The sequence below is a fragment of the Pan paniscus genome, chromosome 10, assembly GCF_029289425.2.
Source record: "Pan paniscus chromosome 10, NHGRI_mPanPan1-v2.0_pri, whole genome shotgun sequence".
Lineage (NCBI taxonomy): Eukaryota > Metazoa > Chordata > Mammalia > Primates > Hominidae > Pan > Pan paniscus.
The window spans coordinates 36,443,341-36,470,968 of NC_073259.2; the positions used below are offsets into that span (position 1 = coordinate 36,443,341).

Here is a 27,628-nt window from a genome sequence, read left to right on the forward strand (position 1 = left end):
CACATAACTTAGCCTCAAACAAATAACCAGGGCTGGTCAGAACAGTAAGCATCACCCTTAGAAGTCTGCTCTTGGCCACTGCAAATCTGCCACCGGCCAGTTTCATTGTAACCCCTCAGCTCAGGGTCCCCCACGGGGATCGCTGGTCTCCAGAGTGATCGCTGACCGAGGCGAGGCGCTGGAGGCCGCCCCAGCTCGGCTCTGCCTGCTGATTTGGCGACCGGATTTCCATGCCCCTCCCTGGTCCCGAGCTAAAAGGAAACATCCCGGAGATGGGGGATGGGGTGGGGGGTTCCTGAACCCTGAACCCTGACCCCTGCTTGGTGAAACCACCCCACCCCAGCTCAGGGGTCGTCAAAAGCACCCTGGGGAACCTCTGCCCTTGGGAGAGAAAGAAGACACTGCACCTTTAAGTCTGCAGCCGGTTGAGAAAAACAAGCTGTGATTTATATAAGCGGGAAAATCATGTGATTTGCAGGAACGCTCCCTCCTCCCCCGACCCCCTCCCCGCGTCGCCTCCAAGCCCTTCCCAGAGGGGCCCGGGCGGCGGGCTGGGCCCGGCTGCCCATGAGGGGCGCGGGCGGGGGGCGCGCCGAGCCTCGGTTCACAAAGCCTCTTCCCCGGGCGTGCATTCCCGCAGCTCTTCCTTGTGGACCTCAGACGCGGGGACAGGCGGCGGCGGGCTCTGGGGCGCGGCAGTTTGGTCCCCAAGCTGCCTCGCGGCGGGCTGCCGTTCAGGGGGTCCTCGGTGGGGCCCCACGGTCCTGTGCCTCCGAGGGCGCAGGAGGCCCACTCCCCCGACTGGGTCGGCTGCTGCCCCTCAGGCCAGGGTGTGCGGTGGAGAAACTGAGGCTCTCCTCCAGCTGCTCTGGGAGAAAGGAAAGCCGGGGACCCCACACACTGGCGTCTGTGTCCCAGAACACCCAGCAGGGGGGAAAGCAATTTAAGAAATAATCTGGTTGGCAAAGGGCGTAATGAAAATCAGCCATTTCTAGAGCTGAGGGGCGGTGGTGTTTAGCCCAGAGGACCTAGCTAGCTTTCAGGGAAAAAACGGATGTGGCCTTTCAGGCAGAGCCCAGAAAAAAAGACCTGTGATTAGGAGACCCTAAGAACCAGCAAAGAACTTCTAAATATTGGAGGGGAGGTGGTGTAGCTGCGAAGAGCCCACACCCACGCTGAGTTAGCTCTGACAGCTTCTAAAGGAAAGGGAGATGCTTAGATTATCCTGAGAAACTGGAGGATCTCCTGAGTGACCTGAAAAGGTCATCTCACCCATCCGCCTGCGGCTGGAGTAATATACGGAGCCCATCCCAGGACTCCCAGTGGGAGAGGATGAACAATCACTTCTGAAACCAAGCTCAGGAGAAGTTGAGGAGCTTTCTCAAGGGAGAAGAGCTGCCAGGAGAAGCAAGGGTCTCTCTCAGTGCCACTTCCTTTCCATAAACCATAATGATGGGCTCTGAAATTGTCCAAGGAAGGAAACCCATGGCTTCTCAGAGCAACCAGTACCAGGGGTTCAAGTTCGTCAGCGAGCATGTTGAAGTTCTGTTTTATTTTCCTCCATTGGTCACCTGCTGGGGATGAGGCATAGGCCTAGTGTTGTCACCTGGAGGAAAGACATGATGCAATTAACAAAGCTGCTAATGCCTCCTCTCACCCTGACCTCTGCTCTCAGCCTCTGTACCAGCCCACCCTCTGCATCCTGCACAGCCAGCTGGACCCTGAGAGGTCCTCCTGGCCCTCCTCCCACCCGTCCTTTCCCTGTCAGATGGAGGGTCTTTATGCTGAGATCACTGGAGAAACAGAGCTTCAGTGCACTCTGTCACACCAGCAATGAGAAAACCTTTCTAAAGGGGAAAGCTCACAGTAGGCAGATTCCTGATTATTCCATAAATCCTGGAGAAGAAAAATATAGGTTAACATAAGGATTCAAGAGGATGGCACTCTGTGTGTTCAGGCATATGCTAACTTCACTCATTCCGTTATTTAGTGATTTTGTTATTTAGGGTGTGCCTGGCACTGAGCTAGGCGCCGGGGCTACCACATGAATAAGACAGAGATGGCCCCTCCCTGAACCCTGCCGCGTGCCCTTCCACTCTGCCTCCCAGGACAGGAGGCTATGATACACTTTCCTCTCCTGCACCAGCATATGTCTGTCTCCTTCCCAGCCCACCCCTAGTAGGTGTTGCCCCCAGCCCCAGCTGCTTATGTCTCGTGTGTTCTGCCAAGAGCTGCTTCTGTCAGAAGGCACTAACTCTCTGGTGATTGGGTGGTGGATAGAAGAGGTAACCTAAAGGCCTGTCCAGAAAATGAGATCAAAGTTGGCAGCCTCCTGGGCCCCTCCCAAAAAAGGATATAGCCACCACCATTTATAATTAATTCAGGCCCCACTTCACTCTGTCCCACCTGCTTTCTGTCTCTCTCTCTTTTTTAAGATCTTTTTCTGATATGCCTGGCTGCCCCAATGCAAGTCTCCTCTTTCTGAAGCTTCCTGTGCCACCAGGGGCCTGTCCACCTCAGAGACCTCTCAGGTGCAGCTCAGCTGCATCCACAGGGGGTCCTGAGTCCCTAGGCCCTGCACAGATGTCTACCCAGGGTCTCTTGGTCTCTTCCATAGCTATGAGGCCTCCTCATTGAGGGTGCCCAAACACCACCCTTAATCACAAGTCTGCCAGCCTCCACCTTCTAACTCTCCTAGACCACATCAGCCCCTGCCTTATTCCAGTATTTTCCTGATTTCGCCTATTTCCAGCTTCCCTCAGCCATTCACAAGCACAGCCTGATGCTGTGCATAGGAAGACCTGGCAGTAAGCCTATGGTGAACAAATATTTTTAATGAACAAACAGAAATTATGGCCCCAAACTGAAAACACCCTGGAAGCCACAAACTCTGTTACCTTCCAAAGAAGCCAGATCTGGACCGCTGAGGTTTTTAAAAAATGGAATGAGCGAATTAGTGAAATCAGTTCATCACGGACACTGTCTCTTTCAGGAAATGAAGCCTCCGAAGAAAAAAGGCATCCTAGCCCCTGCCAAATTCCATTCTGTTTCAAATTAGCCTTCCAGTAAAATGAGGGGGCTGTCCTAACTGGTCTTTAAGGTCCTCCTAGTACCAGAGCTCTGAGGCTCTGTATTTCCCCTGAACAACCTCTTGGAACTCTCCACATTCTCATAACAGAAGAAAATGCATTTGTGCTCTGGGCTGAAGCTCAGAAGTGGGCTTTCACGACAGTCATTTCAGGCCTGTTTCCCTTTTTCTCCCTTCCCTGAAAGGGCCTCTGGTCTTTCCCAAGCTGCCTGAGTAGAAGGAAACACACAGCTCCCCCAGAGCAGAGAGGCCCGCGAGAGGGAAAGCTGGCCCAGGCCCAGGGCAGGCTCGCCTCTGACTCTGCAGGGACATTCTTCCCTCCCAGCCAGCAGGGAACTTCTGGAACTTCTAAACAGCACATCCTCGAGCCAGCCCAGGCCCCCACGGCATCCTGCACCCCAGGTTTACAAGCTTTTTAATGGTAAGTAACACATTTGGCAAACCTCCTCAAGTGTGAGCCAAGCCAGGCCTTTTTCCCCAAGTCCCAAGTAACAAAGGGATGCTGGGCTGGGCCAAAAACAGGATCTATCTAGCCAGATGAGCCTAGAGCCTTGGTTCTCGGGGCCAAGGCTGGACAGGACCAGAGGGAAATGTCCTCGGCCAGCCTCACTCTGGTCTCCGTCACCATGCAGGCTGGTCCAGAGATTTCAGGATGCATCACTGATTCCAGGCAGGGCTCCATCCCCGGCGCACACTCAGCCCAGGACCTGGCCAGAGAATCACCAAGCATTCCCGGCAACACGATGCACGGCCCATTTTCCATGCCGGGCTCTTCCAGGGTCTCTGGGTGGGAGCAGCCCGGCCTTCTCACTGGGTTCCTGCTATGTCTGGGGGGTACAAAAAGCTTATGTTGGCCAGGCGCAGTGGCTCATGCCCGTAATGCCAGCACTTTGGGAAGCCAGGGCAGGCAGATCAATTGAGGACAGGAGTTCAAGACCAGCATGGCCAACATGGTGAAATCCTGTCTCTACTAAAAATACAAAAATTAGCCAGGCATGGTGGCACATCCTATAGTCCCAGCTACTCAGGAGGCTGAAGCAGGAGAATCACTTGAACCTGGGAGGCGGAGGTTGCAGTGAGCCAAGATTGCGCCCCTGCACTCCAGCCTGGGCGATAGAGCGAAACCCTGTCTTAAAAATAAATGAATAAATAAATAAAGGTATATGTCTCCATCAGAGATAGTCAACTGCCATATATCTCTGCTTTCAGATGATTTTAAAGAGAAGGTGTTTTGAAAGCTCGAGACATGTTCTGGGCTTGGCTTTGGCTCTACCTCCATCTCTGTTTTGAGAAACACAGTCCTCTTCTCTGTGTATCTGGAAATCTTGGAGGCACTGAGCTGTGTTGCAGGGACTTCCTCATCACCCAGGCTGTGCCTTGTCCAAATGTTGCCAAAGGTCTCCAAGAAGAGAAATCCATCCACTCCTTCCTTCAGGCTGTCTAACTGGCGTGCCTGCCCTGTAATATCCAAGCAGTGACCCCAGCCCCATTCCCCTAAGGGTAGGGACTCCATCATTGTGTCCCCCCAAGCTTGCAGTTCTCTCAAATCTTGTCACAACCCCCCACCTTCTGGGTGCCAAGATGCTCAGACGGTTTGTGATTCCTCTGGTGACCTCTGGCTGGGATTCCCTGCTTCCCACCTCTCACCCTCTATCTGCACCTCTCCTCCCGCAGCTGCTCTCCTCTCCCACCCCCTCTTTATCACCCTTTGCTTAGCCCCATCCCTGCATTGCCCCAGCCACCCCCAACTCACATGGCAGCAGACTTTTACTCAAGGTTAGGGGTCATAGAGAGGAAATGACAGTAAGCAGATGAGAATCTACGAATAGACATTACCCTGAAAGTTCACCAACCATCTCCCACCTCAGAAAACTTCTCACTGTCCCCTAAGTCCCAACTTAAACCATCTTCTCTCCAGCCTTCCCCTTCTCTTCTAGACCCTTCTACCCAAACTCCAAGTTCCTGGGGATTCATCTGGCAAAACAATTTGTCTTGCCTTCCGCATGCCCAGAAAGTCTCATTGTTCTCACCAGAGCGCTTCCCTATCAGGGTTCATCATAGCATAATCCTCAAAACAGAGGCATCTACCTCCAGGATAGATGCCAGCCCGCCCCTGGAATGATAAAGCACAGCATTTTGTTTTCTATGTAACACTTTCTTCCTATCCACCCGCCACCACCGCCCCCTTACATCTGGTACCCCTGACAGTCAAGAAATCCACCCCAAAATGTTCCTGTTTTCTTTTTCCTTTTTGCTCTTTCTTTCCTTTTTCTTTTCTTTACTCCTCTATAGGCATGGCACATCACTGATCAGCATTCCTGCTGCAGTCGAAATGGTGATCTAATTAAAAATAAGTCAGCATGAATCAGATACAAAAGCACAAAATATTGTATGATTCCCCTTACATAAGGTACCTAGAGTAGCCAAATTCCCAGAGACAGAAAGTAGAATAGTGGTTACCAGGAGCTGGGGAGAGGGGAGAAGGGGGAGTTATTGTTTAGTGGGTGTGGAGTTTCAGTTTGGCAAGATAAAAAAGATGGAAAATGATCATGGTTGCACAATAGTGTGAATGTACTTCATGTCACTAAACTGTACACTTAAAAATGGTTAAAATGGTACATTTTATTTTATTATTTTTATTTATTTATTTATTTATTTATTTATTTATTTACTGAGATGGAGTCTCGCTCTGTCACCCAGGCTGGGGTGCAGTGGGGCCATCTCGGCTCCCTGCAACTTCTGCTTCCTGGGTTCAGGTGATTCTCCTGCCTCAGTCTCCCGAGTAGCTGGGACTACAGGCACCCACCACCATGCCCGGCTAATTTTTGTATTTTTAGTAGAGATGAGGTTTCACCATGTTGGCAGGCTGGTCTCGAACTCCTGACCTCAGGTGATGCGCCCACCTCGGCCTCCCAAAGTGCTGGGATTACAGGCGTGAGCCACCGTGTCCAGCCAAAATGGTACATTTTCCGTTATGTATACCTTACCACAATACAAACAATAACGTCAATAACATTCATTCTGACCTCAAGAGAGACCTGCAGTTAATTCCACAAATAAGGGCTTTTCCCTCAGCAACTTTGGATCACATCACTTCTGTGAACTCCTGTGCAGAGAGGCTGAGCTCAGGAGATCAGCCTCACCCGCCTCAGGCTTGGTGGTCAATCATCTTTCTGCTGACCCCACCCATGTGGCTGTAGACTTTATGATCCCTTCCAAACTGATGGAAAACAGAAGAAGCACACAGCAGCTGCCACTGGAATAGGAGCCTTCAGATGTTGGTTTTAAGCCTAGTTCAGTTGTTAACTAGCTATGCGGGCTTGAACAAGTTATTTAATCTCTCTTTCAATATCCTTATAAAGAAAATGGAGAGGATAATAGCCGGTCCCCAGTGAAATAATGGATGCGAACACACTTTGAGAAGTGTGTGCAAGCTGGTTTCATCATCTCTTAAACATCTCAGATATAAGAAGGAAGTTGCTACCTGGAAATAAGGAGGTAGATGGCAAATAGCTAAGTAAATACAACGTAAAAATACCACTTTGATCTTGGGCCAATGTCCCTAAATCATCATCCTCCTCAAAGATGGAATGAAGCAAGGTCCTTCACAGTCTGGTCTCTACTAAGAAAACCCCATTTTACTGAGACACTGATTTTCCCCATGATTCGCTTTTATTCAGAGCCAATATCCAGCTTTGTCCACAGGGTGCCCGCTGCGTTGCTTCACTGATGTGAGGAGTGGGTTCTGAGCAGGAGCATCGTCGGGGAGGAGTGGGAACAGGATAGAGGGAAGGGCTGATTCCCAGGAGCACGTGTTCCCAACAAGGCCCTCTCATAACGTTCACAGCACTCGGGCATGTTGACTGTCAAAAGACAAATGAAAAGGTGACAGCATGAGTAGGGTAGATACAAGACTGCAGTCTCATAAAAGACGGTGGCCTGATAGTGGCTTCAGATGGTGGCATTGGCTGCCCCTCAGTCTGGCTGCCAGCTGGTCCCGCTGCCCTGGCTCTGGTCCCTTGGGATGTAAGAGGCAGCACTTCTTGTCAGGAAGTCTCTCTTTCCCTCAGGCCTTAGGAAGAAGTTCAGGTCCCCACAGCCCAGGTGAGTCCACACTCTTCCTCCCTCTGGCCTCCCCTGCCTCACCAGGACCCTCTCCTGTCCTTCTCTCAGCTGTCCCTTCCCACCTCCAGGGAACACCCAGAGGCACAGGTCCCTGTACTCCACGTCTCTGGCCCCAGCCACACTCAGGCCCGTCTCACACACCTCACAGTGACCCAGCTCAGCCCAGATGGAAGTCATCTGGTTAGGGCTTCAGACTGATTTCACCAACAATGACGTTATGCTTGTCCACACCCATTCCCACATCACCTCCTTCCGAGTCCCCTTCCCACTCACACAGGCAGTGCCAAGAAGTGAAAATGGAAGCAGACTCAAAGAACCCAGGCTGGGGTTGTGTCTGGGGACAAGACTAGGGCCCAGGGCTTGGACCACGGACAACTTCAGGCTCCGACCTTATCCAGCCCAGCCTCCCAAGCCACTGCCACACCACAGCTGCAGAATCTGCAACCTACAGGAGCTCGCTTTTCACTTAAAGCCAAGGGAGGGGAACGGAGAGATTTCCCGCAAAGCCGTTCTCTCCTAGGGTAGCCTGTTTCCCTGCTTGCCTCTGGGCCTCAGGACACTCAGGGTGGCCAGTCCTTTCTGCAGCCCCACAGCCTTCAATTCAAGCCAGCCAGGGGTGTCTGCGTATCACCACACCCCAGGTCCAAGGACCCAGAGGGGCAGAGGGTTGTTGCCAGCTCTGAGAATGTCACCATGAGTTGCAAAATTTATGGGATTTTAACTTTACCCAGCCAGGGCAGACCCAGAGGACCTTGATTCCATGGACGACCAATGGAATAAACTGTTTCTACAAATGGGGCCTCATCCCAACCTCCTCTCCACCCCTCCTCTCAAATGTGGCCTGTTTAAAAGCAAGCTGCTGTAATCTTACCACACCTTCCTGGGAGCTGGGTGGAGGGCAGGGGTAGGGGTGCTGAGCAATCACTGTGGCTGAGAGCTCCCTGGAAAGCGGGAGAGAATTCAAGAACTCCCCATTCTTGAAAGAGCCAGAGTGGTTCCTCACGAGAAACCATGGAGTGTCACTGGCCGAACCGCTAGCACAGCCTGGAATGTATGAGCCACCAGCTTCTCCACCAGTGGCCCTCTCCACTCCTCCATGGAGGCTGGGAGTGGAGAGGAATAATGTTTCTTCTGAGGCCCTCCGGGGCGTAGCCCATCCCAGCCTTCTCACAGGGTGCTTTGAGGGAGAAGCTGCAGCCCAGCCTCTCCAGCCTCTGCCCTCACAAAGGCACCCTCTGTCACAGCCTCCCCCACGATCCCTACTCCCCGCACCCCGCACCACACACATGCACTTCCTACAGGAGCAGATTCCAAGCCCAGTTAATGTCGGATGCTGCCTCCCGACAACATGCTGGAACAAAGGCTGCTCATGACTAAATGTGCCGGGGTGCTTGTCAGGGCTTAGGCAAACGTAATTACAGGGAGAGGCAAAGCCGCTCTTGCAGCCACACCTGGCCATACAGTAAACAGCACTTTTTCCTGTCGAGCTGGGGGGAGCTGAGAGACAGGGAGGCGACAAACCACAATTTGAATCATTTGGAGAGAAGCTATAAATATAATAATGAGTCATTTGTAAAATATAATTTCATCCAAAAGCCTGGAAAAAAATAGGAAAGAAGTTCTTACGCTATTTCAGGCTAAATTGTTCAATGGTGTTCTGCCAGAACCTGGGGAGGGGACCCAGCTGCCCACCAAGAGCCAGGCTGGGATTCACATACGGACCTTCCCGAGCTCCCCGCCTCCCACCAAGAGTGCTGCCTGGGACAGTGCCTTCCCCGGGCCCTCGGAGTATGGAATATGCCGAGATGGGAATGCTGCAGACTCTAGCGCTTGCTCTGTGGAGAGCTGATAAGAATCATGGACCAGCCAGCCTGACGTCCAGGCTGTGCAACCTCAGAACAGTTTAGGGTAGGCACGCTGTTGTTTTTGGCAAACTCTCCCCCAGCCTGGAGGCCCTACCAGCCTTTCATGCTCAGGGTGGCTTTTCTAGTGCTGTTCCAAAGTCTCTTCTAGAACACCGGGAAGACTTAATTCTAGCCCTGGGCCCCAACTGCTCTGGGGGAAGAACGTGGAGCCTTTCTAAAGCTCTGTCTGAGGGAGGGGGCTGAGGTCACACTAGGCTTGGCCCAGGTCACCACTACCATTCTGGGTAGTTGTGAAGAGCATGTGCTCTGGAACTAGACTTTTCTTAGGTTCAGTTACATCTGGGCCACTTAATATCTGTGTGACCTTAAGAAAGTTACTTAACCTCTCTGGGCTCAGTTACCTCATTTATTAGATGGGTTTAATAATAATTGTACCTTCCTCAAAGGGTTCTTGACAAGATGAAAAGAGTTAATATGGAAACACTTGGAATAGGGCTTGGCATAGTAAGTACTCAATAATGTTAACTAATAAGATTATTATTATTTCTCACTGGGCATCTTGGTACAACAGGAAACCACAGAACAAAGGTACCATGGCATACATCGTTCACCACGGGTGACCGTGGATACATGGGGTCAGGTCCCCTGGCTTGTCCTGTTGACCCTGAGCAAACTCTTCAATCTCTGCAGCCAGAGGATCCCCCTTATCCCTCCTTACACCCCTACTTTGCCTCTGAACTGAACTGCAAGTAGGGAGAGGAGACAGGGTAGCATTCTACCTACTGGAGTTTGGTTTTGGTTTTGTCTTTTAGAGACAGGGTCTCACTCTGTCACCCAGGCTGGAGTGCAGTGTTGTGATCATAGCTCACTGCAGCCTCTAACTCTTGGGCTCAAGCGATCCTCCCACTTCAGCCTCCCAAGTAGCTGAGACTACAGGCCGCACCACCACACCCAGCTAATTTTTAAACTTTTTTTTGGAGATAAGGTCTCACTATGTTGCCCAGGCTGGTCTCAAACTCTTGGCCTCAAGCAATCCTCCTGCCTCGGCCTCCTGAGTCATGGGGATTACAAGTGCAACAAGCCACTATGCCTGTCTTCTACCTACTGTTTAGGGGCCCTAAGTCAGTTGCTACTTTAAAACAACTGAACATATCCTGAGCTCTAACTTCAGCCCCTCCTTCTCTTCCCTCTTCTCCACCTCCCTTCTTCTCTTCACTTCCCTCCATACTTTCCTGTTCTTTGTGCTACACCTCTCCTCCTTCCTTGTCTTCTAATGCCAGGGCAGAGCTGGGAGAGTGGGATGAGATCAGTGTACTCAAAGCCTCTGTTCCACCCAAACCACCAGGTCCTTTTCCCTTGTTGCTGAGAGTGGCCTTGAAAACCCTCAGTAACACTTCTCCCCTGCCCTTAGGTGCCTGCTACACCCAGGGAGGCCAGAAGAGGTGGACAGAAATAGTCTCCATGTCAATATGCTGCATTTTCCTTTCTCAGAAATCAGAGCACCACAGCCAGCTCTAGCCCAGAGGGAAAGTAAGAGGATGTTTTTGCAGCAGGTGTCCTTTCTCCTGTAACTACTAAACTGTCGCCCCTCACTAAAGAGGATGGCTTTGCCTATGCTGTCCCGACCCCTTGAAGCGAGCTTCCTCCTCTATTGGGATAGGTAACTCTTTTTTCTTCAATAATTCTTTAATGTTATAAAATACCTGCCAGTGTTCACATTTCCCTGAATGATTTTTAATTATTTTTCCTTCTTTAGTATGTTTGTTTGAAGTAGGAATCTAAACAAGATCTATATATTGTGATTAATTGATATGTCTCCGAAGTCTCTTGTTTATAGTTCTCTCTCTTTGTAAATCTCTCTCTCTCCCCTTGCACTTTTTTTAATGAAAAAAAAAAATCTGATTGTTTATCTTACAGAATTTCCCAAATCTGGATTTTTTAAAAAAAATTAAAATACAGTGATATCATTTAACATGTTTCTCGTCTGTTGTAAAGCCAGTAAATTGATAGTTAGATCCAGTGGCCAGGGTCAGGTTTGGTTATTATTATCTCTTTTTGTTCTTATTTTTTGACAATATTACTTCACATGGGTGGTATATAACACCTGGCTGCCACTCTTTTTGTCACATTGTCAGTCATTGTTGATCGTTGCCTATATTCATTAATTCATGAGAGCATACAAAATTTTGTTACTCTGTTCTGTCATTACTTATTCATTTATTAGATAGAATTCCCCATTTCCAGTGCTCTTAAATTGTTGTGTATAGATTCAGATTTCTATCTAGTATAATTTTCCTTCTGTTTGAAGGACTTCTGTCACTGTTTTTTTTTTTTTTGAGATGGAGTCTCACTCTGTTGTGCAGACTGGAGTGCAGTGGCGTGATCTTGGCTCACTGCAACCTCCGACTCCCCGGTTCAAGTGATTCTCCTGCCTCAGCCTCCTGAGAAGCTGGGGATACAGGCATCCACCACCACGCCCAGCTAATTTTTTGTATTTTTAGTAGAGACAGGGTTTCACTGTGTTAGCCAGGATGGTCTCGATCTCCTGACCTCGTGATCCGCCCGCCTCGGCCTCCCAAAGTGCTGGGATTATAGGGGTGAGCCACTGCGCCCAGCCATGTCACTGTTTTTTATAATGCAAGTCTTCTGGTGATCCTTGATATTTTAAATGTCTGAAAAAGTTTTTATTTCCCTTTCATTTTTGAAAGCTACTCTTGTTGGGTATAGAATTCTAGGATGACAATTTTTTTCCTTCAATATTCAAAAGATGTTACTCCATTGCCTTCTGGCTTTCATTGTTTTCAAAAAGAAGTCTGCGGCCAGGTGCAGTGGCTCACGCCTGTAATCCCAGCACTTTAGAAGGCCAATAAGGGCAGACAACCTGAGGTCAGAAGTTCAAAACCAGCCTGGCCAACATGCCGAAACCCTGTCTCTACTACAAATACAAAAATTAGCTGGGTGTGGTGGCCCACACCTGTAATCCCGGCTACTCAGGAGGCTGAGGCAGGAAAATCGGCCGAACCCAGGAGGCAGAGGATGCAGTGAGCCAAAATTGTGCCACTGCACTCCAGCCTAGGCCACAGAATGACAGCAGACTTCTTTTTGTTTTTCTTTTTCTTTTATTTATTTTCTTCTTTTTTTTTTGAGACAGAGTCTTGCTCTGTCACCCAGGCTGGAGTGCAGTGGCGTGATTTTGGCTCACTGCAAGCTCTGCTTCCCGGGTTCACACCATTCTCCTGCTTCAGCCTCCCAAGTAGCTGGGACTACAGGTGCCCGCCACCACACCTGGCTAACTTCTTGTATTTTTAGTAGAGACAGGGTTTCACCATGTTAGCCAGGATGGTCTCGATCTCCTGACCTCGTGATCTGCCTGCCTTGGCCTCCCAAAGTGATGGGATTACAGGCATGAGCCACTATGCCCAGCCTTTTTTTTTTTTTTTTTTTTGAGATAGAGTCTCACTCTGTGGCCCAGGCTGGAGTGCAGTGGCACAATCTTGGCTCACTGCACCCTCTGCCTCCTGGGTTCAGGTGATTCTCCTGCCTCAGCCTCCCAAGTAGCTGGGATTATAGGCACGTGCCACCAAGCCCGGCTAATTTTTTTTTTTTTTTTTTTTTTTGAGATGGAGTCTTGCTCTGTCACCCAGGCTGGAGTGCAGTGGCATGATATCGGCTCTGCAACCTCCACCTCTCGAGTTCAATCAATTCTCTTCCTCAGCCTCCCAAATAGCTGGGATTACAGGCACCTGCCACCACACCTGGCTAATTTTTTTTATTTTTAGTAGAGATGGGGTTTCACCATCTTGGCCAGGCTGGTCTTGAACTCCTAACCTCATGATCCACCCACCTTGGCCTCCCAAAGTGCTGGGATTACAGGCGTGAGCCACTGCACCTGGCTAATTTTTTTTTTTTGGTATCTTTAGTGGAAACAGGGTTTCACCATATTGGCCAGGCTGGTCTCAAACTCCTGACCTCGTGATCCCCCCGCCTCAGCCTCCCAAAGTGCTGGGATTACAGGTTTGAGCCACCACGCCCAGCCTGCTGTCATTTTTAATGTTCTACCCTTGTACATAGTGTATCCTGTTTTCCTCTAGCTGCTTGTAAGAAATTCTGTTTCACACTGGTTTTAAACAGTTTGGTTATGATGTGTCTTTGTGTAGTTCTCCAGTTTTTTGTGCTAGGGGTTCATTGAGCTTCTTGGATTTGTGGACTTACAGTTTTCATCAAATTTGGAATATATTTGGCCATTATGTCTTCAAATATTTTTCTACTCTCCTCTTTTTCCTGGGACTCCAATTACACAAATACTAGGCCACTTGAAGTGCTCTGCTCTTTTTTGTTTTCCTCAATATTTCTTCTCTGTGTTTCTGTTTGGATAGTCTCTATGACTATAGCTTCAGATTCATTTGTTTTTGCCTCTGCAGTGTTTACTCTGCTATTGATTTCATCCAGTATATTTTTTATTTCACATTATATTTTTCATTGCTAGAAGTTTAATTTGGATCTTTTTAATATCTTCCATGCCTTTATTTAGCATACTTAATCTTTCTTTTATTTTCTTAAACATGTAATAACTGTTTTAATGTCCTTGTCTACTAATGTTCTTTTTCTAACATCTATGTTATTTCTGGGTCTGTTTCTATTGATTGGTTTATTTTCCTTGTTATTGGTCATATTTTCCTCATTATTTGTATGCCTGTATCCAATAATTTTTGACTGGATAGTATACATTGTGAATTTTACCTTGTTGGGTGTTGCATATTTTTATATTTCTGTAAATACTCTTGAACTTTGTTCTGAGACACAGTTATTTGGAAACAGATCTTTTCAAGTTTGATTGTGTTTAAACTTTGTTAGTTAGGACCATAATATCCACTAGTTTAGTACTAACTTTGCCCCACTACTGAGATAATACCCTTCTGAGTACTCTGTCTGATGTCTTGTGATTTATGAGGTTTTTCAACTGGCTGGTGAGAACATATACTCCAGGGATTATTTCCTCTGCTCCTTTTGTGTGGTTGTTTCCCTAGACTCAGATACTTTCCTCACATACATGCTCTGATCAGTACTCAGCTGAAGACTCAATGGGACCCTCTGCAGATTTCTGCCTCTCTCTCTCGCTCTCTCTCTCCTCCCACCTCCTGCCCCCCCACCTTTATTCTCCTCCTTCATCTCTCTGTAGCTCTCTCCTGTCTGGTACACTGCCCTTAAAACTATAGCTGCCTTGGCCTCCCTGAATTCCCTGTTGCATCTCCTCAGCTCAGAGAGACTACTGGACTCTGCCTGGGTTGCTCCTCTTTGCACAGCAGCCTGGAAACTCTCTCAAGGCAGTAGGATGGAGCAAATGTACAGCTCAGTTCACTTGTTTTCCCTCTCTCAGGGATCACTGTCCTGTGCTGTCTGATATCCAAAACCATTGCTTCATATATTTTATACAACATTTTAATTGCTCCAGGAAGGAGGGTAAAGTCCATCCCTGTTATTGCATCTTGACCAGAAACAGCAGTTGTTCTGGATAACTTCTGCTTAAATTTGTATATTCAGTTCAGGACCTTGCTTTCAGAAGATATCCCTATGCCCCACCATTATCTCCACCAGTGCAGGTTGGAAGCTCTTCTTTAGTGAGCTTATAATACCCTACCTGTGAGTATGATTATCGCTCATGAGTCTCTCTGCAGGGCCACCAAGTTGCTTTCTAGTCTGTGAGTTCATCTGGGGTACAGTTATGTCTACACATCTTTGTATTCTCCCTGGCATTTTGCATATAGTAGGTGCTGAATTAAATGTTTAGGAGATCTCAGTAAACATAAGATTCAGTTTAAAAAAAAAGAAATAAAAAGAAAAGAAAAAGCAAACAAGAAAGAAAAATAGAAAAAAAAGTAAATGTTTAGGAGAATGACGCCAGGTGCAGTGGCTCATGCCTGTGATCCCAACACTTTGGAAGGCCAAGGCAGGAGGATCACTTGAGACCAGGAGTTTGAGGTCAGCCTGGGCAACAGAGAAAGACCTTGTCTCTACAAAAAAAAAGTGAAAACATTAACTGAGCATGGTGGCATGTGCCGGCAGTCCCAGCTACTCAGGAGGCTGAAGCAGGAGGATCACTTGAGCCAGGAGTTCAAGGCTGCAGTGAGCTGTCACCATGCCAGTGTACTCCATCCTCAGCAACGGAGCAAGACACTTACTTTAAAAAAACAAAAAAAGTTTAGGAGAATGAATGGAAAGAAACCCATAGTCACTTGGCCATCACCAGCTATAACTAAACAATGATAAGACCATACCTATAACTGGCATTTACTATTAGACTCACCATAAACTATGGGCACTGACACTGACAGCTGTCTCTGTGCACCTCCCTCATCCTGAGCTGACCTGGCAATGTCCAAATCACTCCCAAGAATGTGACTTTAAATATCCTGACCTTGACAATCCCAAGGCCTTCAATGGAGGGTGTGTGGCACTGAGACATATGAGTCATTCAAGGTGCCAGAAAAGTGTCACTGCTTCACTAAGGCTTTCAGAATACTCCCTGTCCTAAGGTGAGATGGAGGAAAGAAAATAAACATGGAAAAGCTTAGTAAACACACTCCCCAGGGTTTGTCACATTCTCTACCTCCCACAGATGTGTCCAGAACTCTCTGACTATACAAGGGACACTGACAGAGGATCCCAGGCACACTCACTGCCAGGTCAGTGTCTGGACAAAGCAATCCTAATAGAACCAAGGCAGAATCAAACATGATCAAGAAGTAAGGGAGCAGGGACTCAGGGCAAATCAGTTCCTGGAATCATAGTCTGCATACTTCCCAAAACCACCTTGGTTCCAGAAACCCATGCTTTTCAGGTCTAATAGACAAGGCTGTGCTGAGCTCTCAGTCTGGGCCCTACACAGTGCACAGATACTATCAGGACAAAATGAGTCCTGCTGATCATCCCTAAAGAATTTAATACTAGGCCAGGCGCCGTGACTCATGTCTGTAATCCCAGCACTTTGGGAGGCCGAGGCCGGTGGATCACGAGGTCAGGAGTTCGAGACCAGCCTGACCAACGTGGTGAAACCCCGTCTCTACTAAAAATACAAAAACTAAAAACACATATATATATTAGCCGGGTGTGGTGGCATGGGCCTGTAATCCCAGCTACTGGGGAGGCTGAGGCAGGAGAATCGCTTGAACCCAGGAGGCAGAGGTTGCAGTGAGCCGAGATCATACCACTGCACTCCAGCCTGGGCAACAGAGCGAGATTCCGTCTCAAAAAAAAAAAGTAATAATTTCCTTCAATGCAGTGTTTCCCAAAGCGGGGCTCCCTGGCCACCCACATGTGAATCATCAAGGATATTTGTTAATAATGCAGATCCCCAAGCCCAATCCCAGATGGAAGGAATCAGATTCTTTGGGGATGAAGCCCAATAATCTGTATTTTTAATAAACGTCTTCTGTACACAAAAGTGTGAGAACCACTGTTTTAATGTTCACAGAAGACATTAAAGCAGTGGTTCTGTGAAGACAAATTTGTTGTGCTTTGGGACCTGAGAATTATGTTAGGAGTTGAAAAGTCTCCAGCCATTGTCATCTGGGCTTGAAGTTTCTTTGTGGCCTTCAAGTTTATTTGCTTCTGGTTGATTCTATGAGCTAGTATATGAAACCAGAGCTCTTTTTTCCCCCCTCTTGAGACAGAGTTTCATTCTTGTTGCCCAGGCTGGAGTGCAATGGCGTGATCTCGGCTCCCTGCAACCTCCACCTCCCAGGTACAAGCAATTTTCCTGCCTCAGCCTCTCGAGTAGCTGGGATTACAGGTAGGCGCCACCAAGCCCAGCTAATTTTTGTATTTTTAGTAGAGATGGGGTTTCTCCATGGTGGTCAGTCTGGTCTAGAACTCCCGACCTCAGGCGATCCGCCCGCCTCCGCCTCCTAAAGTGCTGAGATTACAGGCATGAGCCACCGCGCCCGGCCAAAACCAGAGCTCTTTGTGAGACTAGTCTTTGAGTCTGGAGTCTGGCCTGGGTATTTCTTTCACTAAGCAAATAGGTCTTAGTTCTCTACCCAAATACCCAGCCTTACGTTTAGTCTCAAACTGTACCTTTGAACAACTTGAAGAAACTGCCTGGGAGGCACTCTAAATCTGGTCGTTGCCAATAGGCTGTGTCCCACTTACATCTGTCATGGAAGTTATGGTCACCTTTGTTTTAGGAGGAGTAAAAACCAGGAGGTGCTTGGGAAAGGGCTAGGGATAAGCCATCAACCATATCCCATATCCTATATCCCATATTCCATATCCTATAGCCCACATCCATATCCCATAGTCCATAGCCCATATCCCACATCCATAGCCCATATCCCATATCCCATATCCCACATCCATACCCCATATCTCATATCCCACAGCCCATGTCCCATGTCCCATATTCCATATCCCATATCCCACATCCATAGCCCATAGCCCATATCCATATCCCATATCCATATCCCACATCCATAGCCCATAGCCCATATCCATATCCCACATCCATATCCCATATCCCACATCCATATCCCATATTCCATATCCCATATCCCACATCCGTAGCCCATAGCCCATATCCATATCCCACATCCATAGGCCATAGCCCATATCCATATTCCACATCCATATCCCATATCCCACATCCATATCCCATATGGCATAACCCATATCCCATATCCATATCCCATATCCATATCCCACATCCATATCCCATATCCCACATCCACATATCCCATATCCATATCCCACATCCATATCCCATAGCCCATATCCATATCCCATATCTCATATCCCATATCCATGTCCCATAGCCCACATTCATATCCCATAGACCATATCCATATCCCAGGTCCCATGTTCCATATCCCATATCCCATATCTTGTATCCCATATCCCATATCTCATATCCCATATCCCATACAATGCACTCCCCCATCCCTGCTTCTGTTCATATTAGGTTAGTGCAAAAGTAATTGCAGTTTTGCAATTCTTTTCGATGGCAAAAAACGCAATTACTTTTGCACTAACCTAATACTAACATACCTTGGGACAAAGTTTTCAGGGCTTTCTAGTCCTCTCAGCCATGGTTTTTTTGTTTTTTGTTTTTTGTTTTTTGTTTTTTTTTTTTTTTTTTTTTTACCGTAGGCAGAAAGGGCTTCTCTTATCAAAGCTGTATTTTCTTCCTTCTCTGTTTTGGGGTAAGCTAGTTTGAACATAAGCTTACCATTTTTTTTTTTTTTTTTTTTTTTGAGACAGAGTCTCGCTCTGTCACCCAGGCTGGAGGGCAGTGGCATGATCTCAGCTCACTGCAACCTCCACCTCCTGGGTTCAAGAGATTCTCCTGCCTCAGCCTCCCGAGTAGCTGGGATTACAGGTGTGCACCACCATGCTGGGCTAATTTTTGTATTTTTCGTAGAGACGGGGTTTCACCATGCTGATCAGGCTGGCCTCGAACTCCTGACCTCGTGATCCGCCCACCTTGGTCTCCCAAAGTGCTGGGATTACAGGCGTGAGCCACTGCACCCAGCCAGCAACTTACCTTTTTACAGTACTTTATTAATAGTAACAAGAAGGAGCCAACCCAATCCAACACTCTACATTTTTCTACTAAGTAGTGTACCGCTGCAGCCGCAGTAGGCACACAATCTGCACCCCAAGTCACAACAGGAAACTGTATAGCTAATTAGATGGCCAATTTCTCAGCCGAAAATGTAGGGGTTCTTTATCCTTCATCTTACCTCTTTGGTTGGACAATCCCATTTTTAGGGCCTGTCTCTTGAAACACCTTATGGAACTCATTTCTGTATCACTTAGGAATCTTTAGGTTGCAGTAAACCAATCTCCAATTCAACTGGTTTAAACAATATGGAGAATTTATTGGCTCAATTTACTGTGAAGTCCAGAGGAAGAGGTGGCTTTAAATAAGGCTTGAGGCCAGGCGTGGTGGTCACGCCAATAATCCCAGCAATTTGGGAGGCCAAGGTAGACGGATTGCTTGAGCCCAGGAGTTTGAGACCAGCCTGAGCAACATAGCGAGACCCTGTCTCTACAAAAAAAAAATTTTAATTAGCTGGGGACAGTGACGTGCATCTGTGGCCCCAGCTACTCAGGAGGCTGAGGAGGGAGGATCACTTGAGCCTTTGAGGTCAAGGCTGCAGTGACTGTAATCACACCACTGCAGTCCAGACTGGGCAACAGAGTAAGACCCTATCTCAAAAAAAAGTAAAAAGTAAATAAAGCTTGATCCAAAAGTTCATACAATGTTACCATGAAGTCAGTTCCCCCCCTTCTCTCTCTGCCTTTCATGGCATCATCATGTTTCATATAGTGGTCTTCCAACAGCTCCAGATTTTCCCATAACAGTCATGGCATGGCTATAGCAATTCACACCTTACATCTTCATACTAGTAGCTGCTATAAAAGTCCTGAGACTCACATTCTCTCACTCACTTAAAATGGATCAAGTGCCCATCCCTGAACCAGCCACTGTGGTCAGTGCACTAATTAACTTAGCAATGGTTGGGAAGAAGAGCTCATCACACCCAAATCACATGGTTGAAGATGTGAAATCCTCTAAAGGAAAACCATGACTATGGTAGCAGGCAGGGAACAGACACTGGCCAGGCACCCAACAAGGGGTTTGTAGCCAAATAGCCAAAAATGAGTGTGATCTACTAATTTTTTCCCATACTTTAGTCAAAGTGATCTTACTAAAACTCAGATTCAATCCCATCACCCTCCTGTCTTAAATCTTCAGGCTTGCCATTGCCTTTTGAATAAAGTCAATATTTGTTCATATGGTTGGCAGGGTCCTGTATGATCTGGCCAATCTCTCTTTTCTTCCTCCATCGCACTTCAGATAAACTGACACTTTTTAGTGTCTTAAATTTGCCATGCCCTTTTTGAGCTTTCACACATGGTCTTCCCTATAACTGAACTTTCATCATACTTCTTTGGCTAATTCCTACTCAGTCCTCAGATTTTAGTTTAAAAGTCACTTCTTCCTGGAAGCTTTCTCTGAGTCCCTAGTACTGAGTCATGTACCCCTCCACAGACTCCACATCACCTCTAATTTTTTTTTTTTTTTTGACAGAGTTTCACTCTGTTGCCCAGGCTGGAGTGCAATGACATGATCTCAGCTCACTGCAACCTCTGCCTCCCGGGTTCAAGCAATTCTCCTGCCTCAGCCTCCCAAGTAGCTGGGATTACAGGCACGCGCCACCATGCCCAGCTAATTTTTTTTTTTTTTTTTGTATTTTTAATACAGACAGGGTTTGCCATGTTGGCCAGCCTGGTCTCAAACTCCTGACCTCAGGTGATCCACCTGCCTCGGCCTCCCAAAGTGTTGGGATTACAGGTGTGAGCTACTTCACCCAGCCTCCAATTTCTTATATATATCATTTTTTAGTGTCATTGGCATTTAATAAAAGATAAGGAGATCATTACCATGGTCCTCAAGAAATGACCACCTGAACTAAAAGCGTGGCTGCAGAGACAAACGAGGGAGACAGGGTGATGAAGGAAACATTTAGAATAACTCCCATGTTTCTGGCCTGGTTAATAGGTTAATGACACTGGTGTCATGAGAAGGAGGTTAGATCCTATCAAGCCGTGATGGAGCTGCAGCAGACAACTTTAGGTGTCCTGTACTCTATACCCTCTCTCCCTGCTCAGATTTGGGTGCAGCTGTGGCAGACAGTCCACATGGCTGTCTTTCTGCCTTGGCTGGCTTTCTGCCTTGGGCAGCCCAGAAAAATGCAGGGAGGTTAATATCCCCAGCACAGCGCTCAAGAAATGGGGCGTGAGAGACCATTGAATAAGTGCCCTGGCCTCCTATGCTGCTGGGGGCCAATCTGAGATGCACTCTACTCAATTCCTTATGGGCCCAGCCAGATCGAGCTTCATTTGCTCGCAGTGGTAACCAGCTCAATAACATACTCTTTGTGGCTTTTCCTTCTTCCCTGCCTCACTCTTTTTGCTCTCGCACCCTGCTTCCCAGGATCATCTCCAAAATAAACTCCCTGAGCTCAAGTCCAAGTCTCAGTCCCTGCTTTCATCCCAAACAGAAACCATTGAAGACTCTTTGACAGAGAAAATAAGAGGAGAAGCAGGTTGAGGGGCAGCTGGCACCTTAGCCACCTATACTGTGAGAAGCCCATGGGACAACACAGGGCCATGATGTTGGCAGGGATTTGACTTCTGCTCAACCTACAGAACATTTTCCCTTTATTTGTCACTGTTGATCTCTCTCTTTGACATGCTTCACTGACACAATCCTTCCCTGGTCTTCCTCCTACATTCCTGGCTACTACTTTCAGTTTCCTTTGTAAAATAAAGTTGCTAGTGTTGAGGCTGGGTGATGGGTACATAGGAGGTTGTGATAGAATGTAATACTTTTGTGTGTCTTACTCTTTCCAAGATACTTTTTGTTTTTGTTTTTTGTTTTTTGTTCTTTGTTTTTTTTGAGACAGAGTCTCACTCTTGCTGCCCAGGCTGGAGTGCAGTAGTGCAATCTCCCTCACTGCAACCTCTGCCTCCTGGGTTCAAGCGATTCTCCTGCCTCAGCCTCCCAAGTAGCTGGGATTATAGGCACTCACCACCACGCCTGGCTAATTTTTTTGTATTTTTAGTAGAGACAGGGTTTCAACATGTTGGCCAGGCTGGTCTCAAACTCCTGACCTCAGGTGATCCACCCACCTTGGCTTCCCAAAGTGCTAGGATTACAGGCATGAGCCACCACACCAGGCCTCCAAAATGCTTTCAAAGAATAACTTTTAGGCCAGGCATGGTGGCTCATGACTGTAATCCCAGCACTTTGGGAAGCCGAGGCAGGAGTTTGATCACCTGAGGTCAGGAGTTCGAGACCAGCCTGGCCAACATGGTGAAACCCTGTCTCTACTAAAAATACAAAAATTACCCAGGTGTGGTGGCGCATGCCACCACTTGGGAGGCTGAGGCAGGAGAATCGCTTGAACTCGGGAGGCGGAGGTTGCAGTGAGACGAGATTGTGCCACTGCACTCCAGCCTGGGCAACAGAGTGAGACTCTGTCTCCAAAAAAAAAAAAAGAAGAACTTTTAAATGGGGTTTCTCTTCTCATTTCTTCTTCATCAACCTAATGGTTTTCAAATGTGTGCAGAAGGTTACATAAGTGTCACCTGGGGATCTTGTTCAATGCATGCTCACCTTGCCCTACTTGAATGAGCCCCTACTATTTTTCTGACTTTATCTCCCATCACTCCCTTGTGCCTACATTGCTCCAGCCACACTGGTCTTCCTCCTCTTCCCCAAACACACTGATAAGTCCTCCATGCCTCTATGACCTTTGCACTTGCATAACCACAAACGACAGATACCACTAAATGATCTCTGCTCAAATGTTACCTCCTCAAAGCAGTCATTCTAAAATAGTGTGCATGCACACACACACATACACCCTCTATCACACTGACCTGTTTTATTGTCTGCATAAAACCTGTCACTATCTAAAAATATCTGGCTTACTTACTTGTTTACTTGTATTTTGGCCACTAGCTTCATATTGGCTAGCACTCCTAGAAGGTGAGTTCCTATTTACTGCCCTATCACAACTCTGGGCATATTCAAACAGCTTAATGAATATGTGTTGTGTGGATGAAGAGCTATATGCCTACAGGACTTGGGAGGGAGAGCTGGGGGCATAGACATAGGAGCTGGCATCATCACAACAGTAACAGTGGAAACCATTTCGCAAAACGGTTTGCCCAGTAAGAGTGGGTAGAAGTGAGGAAAACCAGAATAGAATCCAGGAGATCAGCCACAGAGCGGAAGAAGGAAAAGGAGCCTGGGAAGGAAACCAAGAAGCAGCCAGAGAGGCCGGACAAGCGCTGGAGGGAGAACTGCCGTAGAAACCAGGATAGAGAGAGTTCAAAAAGAGGAGGTGGTGCACAGAGCAGGCCAAGATGAAACGTACCCAGTGGATTCTTGTCACTAGGAAGTCACAGGAAACATTCAGTTTTAGTAAAATGAGGGGCAACTGGCAACCAATGAAAGTCTCTGAACAAATGCCCCAGCCTCCTGCCATTTGGAGGGACAATTATAATAATAAGCTCAAAAGTACGCCCTTGGTTGGCTTGTCTTCCTTTCCTGTTTCATTCTCCCCACTCCCTTCTCCCTCCTCCCTTTACCCTGCTCCCTAGAATCCCTTACCACATAAACAATTAGCATTTTAATCTGTCTCAGGCTTTGCAATCCAGGAAATCCAAACTAGAATAGACTAGCTGCATTTCTCACCTGTTTCTGTTTTCCTAGGAGGGAACGAGACTTTCCCCTTACATTTCATCGTCCAAAACTGGTTTGTGTTCCCACGTCTAAACTAATTATAGCCACCAGGGAAAGGGATTATTAGGATTCGCCTAGACCAACCATGCTTCATTCCCTGAAGCTGGGCATGCTGGGCATTGATATCAAGCCAGGTCCTGGTTCCATCCCCAAACCGTCAAGATTCCCAAGACTGGCCGGGCGCGGTGGCTCACATCTGTAATCCCAGCACTTTGGGAGGCCGAGGCGGGCGGATCATGAGATCAGGAGATGGAGACCATCCTGGCTACAGTGAAACCCCATCTCTACTAAAAATACAAAAAATTAGCCGGGTGTGGTGGTGGGTGCCTGTAGTTCCAGCTACTTGGGAGGCTGAGGCAGGAGAATGTCATGAACCCGGGATGCAGAGCTTGCACTGAGCCCAGATGGCGCCACTGCACTCCAGCCTGGGCGACAGAGCAAGACTCTGTCTAAAAAAAAAAAAAAACAGATCCCCAAGACTAATGAGTACGGAGGCCCCTGGCAAGGATGACACCTCTCAATCTCTACACATACGCCCAACTGCATCCACCACAGCCAAGGACTGCTGTACATTCACCCCTCCCCTCTGCAGAGCACTATGCTGAGTGCTGTGGGCCAGAATGCTAAGATCGTAACATAGGATTTCTAACCTGACGGGGGTGTCATCTGGACACATTACATACACGATATAATGTGAAAACACAGAGGACAGCACAGTGGATTGCAACTCAGAGAGGGAAGACTTAGGGTAGACTCGGTTGTGCTGAAGAAACAAAAGGCCCCTCAGATTTATGTGTCTCACACTACATAGCGCCCACAGGTGGACAGGAGATTCTACTCCATGGCACCACGTGCACTCCAGAACCTCCAGCCTGAGAGAACAGCTTTTTTGTGTGTTTTTTTTTAGATGGAGTTTTGCTCTTACGCCCAGGCTGGAATGAAGTGGCATGATCTTGGCTCACTGCAACCTCCGCCCCACCGAAGTTCAAGCAATTCTCCTGCCTCAGCCTCCCGAGTAGCTGGGATTACAGGCATGCACCACCACACCTGCCTAATTTTTGTATTTTTAGTAGAGATGGGGTTTCGCCATGTTGCCCAGGCTGGTCTCGAACTCCTGACCTCAAGTGATTCACCTACCAAAGCCTCCCAAAGTGCTAGGATTACAAGTGTGAGCCACCATGCCAGGTCTGAGAATAGTTTTAATCTGGATGTCACCCATCGCTGAGCCAGAGGGAAAGACAGCTCAAAGGGTTTTGAATTAGCAATTGAATTCTGGAATTCTTGACCCAGAAGTGAAATGTATGACTTCCACTCACAACCCATTGGCTAAAGCTGATCACATGGCCCCATCGAACTACAGAGAGCCAGGAAGAGAGATCCTACCATATGCCAGAAGGCAGAGAGGCACAGATATTTAGTGAGCATTGGAAAGACATCTAGAAACCACCAAGGAAGAATGACATTTGAACCAAGATTTGAAAAATATTTTAGTCTTCAATAGATAAAGTTAAGGGCCAGGGAGGAGGATCTGCCAGGTAATTATATAAGAGAAGTCACAGAGGCATGAAATGGCCTGGCTGGTATGACCAAAAGCCAGGCTGAATGAGGGGATAGGGATTGGCCTGGGATCCCCATCCCAGGGGATGGGAAAGGAAGGAGGCAGGAAGGCTGAGCCTAACTGTGAAGGGCTTTGAATCACATAATAAGGATTTTGTACTCTACTAGATGATTGGCAACAGAGAGCTACCAAAGAGTTTTCAAGCAGGAAAGCACCATGATCTGATTTGTGTTTTAGGAAGATAACTTTGGCAGCAGAATGGGAAGAAGATTGGATGGGAGAGAGATCAAAGGCTGGGAGACTCTAAGAGGCTGTTGCAGTATAGTCCAGGTAGGTGGTAAGAAGAAACTGAAGTGAGGAAGGGGCTGGGAGAATATGAAGGAGGAGGTAGGTGGGAGAGACAATTCTAATCTAAAAGGACCGCTGCTTCTTTTTTTTTTTTTACTTTTATGGAAATATTCAAACATGTACAAGAGTAGAGAGAATAGTTTAATGAACCCCCACATACCATCACCCAGCTTGGTTATCCATACATGGCTGATTTTGCTTCACTTCCACCCCTCACTTCACCCCACTAAATTATTTTCAAGCAAATCCCCATGTCATATCATTTAATCTTTAATTTCTTCATTATGTGTTCCAAAAGATAAAAACTTCTCTGGAACATGACTACCATACCATTATCACCCTAAAAATTAACGATGATTACTTAATGTTATCAAATATCTAGTCAATATCAACGATGATTACTTAATGTTATCAAATATCTAGTCAATATCAAAATGTCCCTGATGGCCTCTTTTATTTTTTCCCAGTTGGTTTGTTTGGATTGGGATCTGAACAAGGTCCTCATATTTCTTTTTCCTTTCTTTCTTTCATTTTTTTTTTTTTTTTTTTTTTTAGAGACAGAGTCTCACTCGGTCACCCAGGCCAGAGTGTAGTAGTGCGATCTCGGCTCACTGCAGTCTGAACCTCCTGGGCACAAGCAATCCTGCTGCCTCAACCTCTCAACAACCTGGGACCACAGGTGCAAGCCATCACACTCAGCTAATTTTTAACTTTTTTGTAGAGACTTGGGTCTCGCCATGTTGCCCAGGCTGGTCCTGAACTCCTGGTCTCAAGCAATCCTCCCACCTCGGCCTCCCAAAATGCTGGGATTACAGGTGTTAGCCTCCGTGCCCGACCGGCCTTCACTTTTCACTTGGCCCTCCCACTTTTTCTCTCTTGTCATTTGTTCATTGAGGATTCTGCATCATTTGTCCTACAGAATTTCCCAAATTCTGGATTTTGCTGATGAAATCCCCCGACCACCACCACCATTTACCATCCCTATCTTCCTCCTGCATTTCCTGTAAACTGGTGGCTGATTATAAAATTCTTCTCCTTTTTAACAGAAGCAGAGGGAGAAGGAAAGGGGGAAGGGAATTATTTATCAACACCTACTGTGTGCCAGGCACTGTGTGGGTTCTTGTATAAACATGATCTCATTTAATCCTCACTGATACCCTTTGAGGTGAATATTTATTATCACTATTCTTACGGATGAGGAAACTGGGACTCAGAAAATCTGAGTCTCACAAACTGATCTGACAAAACTGGAAAATGAAGGAACCAGGGTTGGAACCTGGCTGTGTTTGACTCCAGAGCCCCTTCTCATTGCACTACACAGCCCCGGAGTGAAAAGGGGTTTGGCACATTAGTGATGGTGCAGGAAGGAGGTCTAGATAGCCTGAGTCCTGGGACTATTATTCATACTGTTCAGTGTTAATAATACACATTGTGACTTCATATGTGCCAAGTACCTTACATGCATCACGAGGATCTGGACAATGGATGCTTTATTATCCCCATTTTACTGGTGGGGAAACTGAGACAGTGAGGTCCAGAAAGGGCAAGTGGCTTGCTCTGGGCAGTGCAGGTGGTCTCACCAGGTTTTGCTCCCAGGTTTGTCTGCCAGTGGAGCCCCTGTTTCCACCACTGTCCTACATGGCCTCTCCTCACGAATGGCTCCAACCTCCTGGATGCGATGGATGAAGCCGGGTGCAGAGATGGAAAGTGCAGCCCAACTTTCCTAACTGGAGGACTGAAGCGAGAGCTCTCACTGTCGGCCTAGTGTGGATTGACTCCTTTCCACCACATTCCCCAACCAAGGACAGTCTATACCAAGCTCACAGCACTGAGGCGCTGGGGGACGGCCAGCCCACACCTAGCCCCGTCAATCTTGGTGGCATGGACTCCCTCCTAAAGCTTTCTCAGGAGGCCCCATTTCCTACTGCAGCGGGGCAAGAATTCAGGAGGAGCCCACTCAAAGGGGAGACAGAGTCAGTGCTCCCTGTGAGCAGCTCTTCCTCCCCAGAGCTGTCATGGACAATTGGAGAGAAAAACCGGGACATTCTCCCCCACCAGGATATTTTGTATGCTTTGCACTTACTGCTGCGTTCCCTTCATCTAAAAGCTCTAAAATTTCAAATAAAAAGGTACAATGAAAGCAGCAGCAGGATAAATAGCCACAGTGATCTGAGCTGAAACCCTGGAAGCTTTATTCACATCTTTAGAAAAACTCTGAAGGCTCCTAGTAGCAGCTGCAGTACAAAGCCTCACACTTTAATTCTAAGGCTGCCAGAAATAGGTCTGTCAGGCCTGAAATATCACTGCATTTCATTACTCTTAAATGTGCA

The 27,628-nt window shown here is 47.5% G+C and overlaps 1 long non-coding RNA gene across 1 annotated transcript; it reads left to right on the plus strand.

The window, feature by feature from the left end:
• The first annotated feature begins 736 nt into the window (after positions 1-736).
• LOC129393498 (uncharacterized) lies at positions 737-27,622 on the plus strand. The gene is made up of 2 exons (XR_010108905.1): positions 737-3,509; positions 24,300-27,622. It is a non-coding gene; the product is annotated as an uncharacterized LOC129393498 (long non-coding RNA).
• Positions 27,623-27,628: the final 6 nt, after the last annotated feature.